The sequence below is a fragment of the Stenella coeruleoalba genome (assembly GCF_951394435.1).
Source record: "Stenella coeruleoalba genome assembly, chromosome: 8".
Taxonomy (NCBI): domain Eukaryota; kingdom Metazoa; phylum Chordata; class Mammalia; order Artiodactyla; family Delphinidae; genus Stenella; species Stenella coeruleoalba.
The window spans coordinates 86,414,400-86,419,554 of record NC_137154.1 but is presented as its reverse complement, the minus strand read 5'-3'; positions in this window follow the sequence as shown (position 1 = coordinate 86,419,554).

Genomic DNA, 5,155 nt, shown 5'->3' with positions numbered 1-5,155 from the left:
CTGCATGAATACATGACATTAATTACAATAGAACTTACTGTGGGTCAGGCCCTGTGCTAAGCTCTCTAGTTAGAAAACGTAAGAAATAGCACTCTATGAAGGATATGTTTGAGAAAGAACCCTAGTCTGGGATTTTAGTTAGGAGGCTTGCCAGTATCCTGGATTCAGACAGTGGTAGGTAGCAGAGTTAGAGAGGAAGAGTGGGCTAGAAGACTCTTTAAGAGATAATGTTAGTAAGACTTGATGACTGATGGAATGTGGGGGTTGAATGAATTCAGGATTATTCTCAGGCTTCTATGATGGATGTCTCATCGGAAGATGGTTTCACAAATTGAGATGAACATATACAGAAGGAGGAAGAGGAAAAGAGGGCGGAGGAGGGGGAAGGGAAAGAGGAAAAGGAAGTTTAATGAAGAAGATGATGGGTTCAGCTCTGGGCATGTTGAGTTTGAGAGATTCCTGAGTACCAAGTAGCGATGTTAAGCGGGAAATGAATATATAAGCCTGGGAAGAGGGCTTAGCTAGAGTAATTTTCAAATTATTTTGTAATTTTCTGCTTTGACATTACCCCTTCCAGTAGACTGACTTTCTCGGGGGCAAAGTAGTCTTGTTAATCTTGGGTTCCCAGCACCTAGAACAGAGCCTGCATCATAGCCAATGCTAAATAAATGTTCAGTGATTGAGTGACAGATTAAATAAATGAATGAATGAATTTCAATCTGTCAAAAAAGGGATATGTTTTTTTCATCTCAAGTTGAAACTCCAATATACATTCCAATGGAAACATGATTACAAACCTCAGTTGGTTGCACATTACTGTGGGTCCAGTTACATTACATTTTAATAAGCTTCTGCAGACTAGCTTCAGAACTGAACCACCCTTCAAAATCATTTCCACGGGGGTGGGGTGGGGGACATTTTTCAAATTCCAAATTAGTTACACCATAATTTTGAACCAAAGGTCCTTCACTAGTTGGGAATGTCATTCTGTTATGTTTCCCATGAAGAACTTACATAATGCCCTGTACCTGCACCCTGGAAGCCATCATGTTTACCCTACAACTGAGAGTCGGTCAGAGTGTCGAGTGGTCACTACCTCAATGCTTCAGTGCCACACTAGGTACCCTTTTTTGGAATCAGGTCACTACAATGCCTATAGAAGGAGTCTTGAGGAAGGGAACAGAGGCACAACCCAGTGACTTGAAAAGCACTCCAGAGACTAATAATTGGACTAGATCAAGGACTTAAGTGGATTTGCAGAGGGCCTAGACTTTGTCCCTTTTCTTCACACATAGTTATCATAACAGCTAGATATTTATCAGCAATAGCCAACTCTGATTCAGACAGTCTCTCCAACTTTTCTGTAATCATTAAACTTATATTGTATGTTAGCTTCTTGTGTAAAAAAAGTATTCATACATTCAATTACTAACTTAATAAATTTCATATTGTGTAAAGCAATTTATAGTACAAGTTGTGTTTTAGTTATTTGAAGTAATGGTTGTTGTATTGCTCACTCAACGTTCTCAGAGAAACAGAACCAATAGGATATATAGAGATATGTATAAGAGGAGTTTTTTTTTTTTTTTTTTTAATAGGAATTGGCTCACATGTGATTATGGAGATGAAGAATTCCCACGATCTGCCACCTGGAGAGCCAGGAAACCCAGTGTTGTAATATGGTCTGAGTCTGAAAGCCTGGGGACCAGGGGACTGCTGGCAAAAGTCCCAGAATCTAAAAGCCTGAGAACCAGGAGCTCCGACATCCAAGAGCAGAAGATGCACCTCCAGCTAAAAAAAAAAAAGAGAGAGAGAGGTTTCACCCTTCGCTCACCTTTTTGTTCTATTTGGACCCCCAATGGATTGGATGATTCACCCACATTGGTGAGGGCAGATCTCTTCACTCAGTCTATCCAATCAAATGTTAACCTCTTCCAGAAAGATGCTCAGAGACACACCTAGAAACAATTATTTTACCAGCTATCTAGACTTCAAGTTAACACATAAAATTAACCATCACAGTTGTATTTCAGGAAATAAGTGGCAAAGTCACAAAGTAAATAAGTCTACATGACAGCTTTGTCATTATAATACAGTAACTATGCCTAGATATTGTATATCACTAGTGTTGCCAAAAACAATATTTGAAGAATGTCAATGATTTTCTTTGCACTTAATAAATGTATTGTATTGGTACTTAGAGTTGAATACATCAAATTGAGAGCAGCAGGTGTTGTAAATAACATTAAACCTTGGAGTCAGGAAACCTGGATTTTAGTCCCACACTAACTTCTTGGGTGATTTCATTCATTCATTCAACAAATATTTCTTGGCCACCTTATAATGTTCTGCACATCATGCTAAGTGCTAGGATACAAGAGTAAAAAGAAATTGACATTGTATCTACATTTTTAGACTGGTAGTTTAAGAGGACAGACGTCAAGTTTGAAAAAAATCTATGTGTTAACAATGTACCTGCTATTAAACACTGTGAAGAAAAGTTACGTGGAGATTGGACCAGGGTAGTAGGGTGGTCAGTACAGGCTTGATTGTGATGGACATCTAAAAGATGGTTAGGTGTCAACTAGGTGAATGGGGCAGAAGGAACTGTGTATGCAAAGTCTCAGTACCCTGGGTGGGACATCAGGCATATTCTAGGAATTATAGGCCAGAGTGGCTTGAGCTCAGAGAACAAGTGCAAACCAATGACCGGCAATAGGAATCAACAAATGAGTGTGGGGTAGGGAGGGGCAGGGAGATGGGAAGAAGTGAGATAATCATAATTTTTTCAACAAATTAACTCTGGATTCAGTACCGAGAACTAATTGTAGGAGGCACAAGTAGACGTGAGAAGACCAGTTAGGGGGCTACTGCTGGAGTCCAGAAGAGATAACTGTTGTGTGACCCGATTGGGAGTGGGATAGATATAAAAAGGTGGACAGACACAAGAGGAGGTAAAAGCGACAGGATTAAATAGTAACAGGCTGGGCATGAAGGAGGTGAAGGAAAGTGTTAGGATGGCTCCTGCATTTCTAGTTGAGACAGGGAATAATGGAAGCACACCAGACTTGAGCGAGACAAACTCTGCAGATCTTAATTTCTGTTTCTGCAAAATAAGAGGCAAACTTTAAAGTCCTGTCCAGTTCTACTGTAAAATTGTGTGATTGTGTTATGTAATTCAATCATTTTTTGAAAACAAGGAGTGGCCTAATTAGAGTAGAAATTCCTTATAGGTAAATACATTAGTTATCTGTTGTTGATCAAAAAAATTATCCCAAACTTCAGTGACTTAAAATAACAGACATTATCTCACCATTTCTGTGGGTCAGAGATTCAGGAGCAGCTTAGCTGGTGGTTCTTGCTCAGGGTCTCTCAGGTGGTGGCATTCAGAATGTCAGTAGTAGCTACAGTCATCTGAAGGCCTGACTGGGGCTCGAAGATTCATCTGCTCCCACAGTGGCTCACTCACAGGGCTGTAAGCAGAAGCCCTTACTTCCTCATGGGATCCTGGCAGGAGGCTCCATTTCTCACCACATGGGCCTCTCCACAAGGCTGCTTGAGTGTCCTCATCACATGGTGTCTGGTTTGCCCCAAAGCAAGTGATCCCACACAGAACCAGCCAGAATGAAGCTGCAGTGCCTTTTATAATGTAGTCTTGGAAGTCACATGCCATCAATTCCACTTTATTCTTTTGTTAGAAGCAAGTCACTAAGTTCAGCCCACATTCCTGGGAAGGGAAATTAGGCCCCATCTCTTGATGGGTATCAAATAATTTGTGGTTATATTTGAAAACTACCACAGAAAAGTTTAAATCTTGACACTTTGCAGAGTGCTGGGTACCTTTCCTTGACAGTAAATAACACTGTTGTATAGGTTTAAATTAAAATAAAACTACTGTGTTATAAACTAGAAAACAGCTACCTAGAATACTCAATGCTAAGTTCAGGGCGAATATTTATCATTTATTTATTTATAGCTCTGTAATGAGGCAAGGAAAGTCTAACAATGTACAAAGCTTAATGGGTCATAAACTAATGGATATTTGAGTCAAAAATTGTGAAATATCATGGTAAGTGATCCTCCATGTAAATGCTTTATGTTGTAAAATACATAATGAATTCTAGAAATTACTCATTGTTATGTATGAGAATCAAATATTTTATATGTGAATCACAGTCAGAAATGAAGGATTTTAGAGCTTGAAGAAAGCTTACAGATTGTCTGTCTAATCCAGTTCCCTTATTTAGTAGATGAGAAAACTGAGTCCATTAAAAAAAAGAAAAAGAAAAAAAGAAAAAGATGTTCCTAGAGTCTCACATAGTCAGTGGCAGGAAACCACTGCTGATGGGATGGATTGGCCATTTCACAGTAATACTAGGGAGGGGATTTAGTGCTTTTTGAGCTCCTTGTCTAGTTCTGAAAATCTACAATGCCTTAAAACAATCTCTGGGACAGGCCCAAAAGGTGTATATAACATTCTCCCTCTTTTAACATTGTTTGCAAGTAAAGTACAGACTAGTCCATTGGCTCTTTCAAGGTCACTTAGCAACTTGTTGGTAGGAATTGGGAATAAAGCCAAGGTTATAGATTTCCTCACTTGGACACTTTCCACTCCATTTATTACTTACCTCTGAAATGTTATTGCTGTTTATCATGAACTAAATTGGCTTTATTACCTAAGCAGAGAGGATTAAGCAATAACTTTTACCTTGTCTTTGTTGAAGACTACATGCTCATATCTGTGATCACATTATGAATTATGTACCTATGTAATTTAATCTTAGATAGGGAGAGAGTAAAGGTAGGAATCCACCTGTGGTTTCTTGACTCTTAGTTTGGGTACATTGGACATGAAACCTCTATTGACTGTACTGAAATTTTATAGCTTATATCAGCAGTTAAATTTGTATGGCTTACTAGGCATACAAAGCAGGTGATAAGATAGTTTTATTTACTTTGCCTGTTTTTACTGAGGTCTGTTATATTGGTGAACACATTGTGAATATGTACTTAAATATGCAAGATAGTGTGAATAGTATGAAATACCACAGTTTACAACAGAAGATTCACATTTGTATTTTTTCTATGTATAGGTTTTAAAAATAGTGATTTTACATTGCTGTAGCTTTAAAAAAATAGTGAATACATTTTTAAA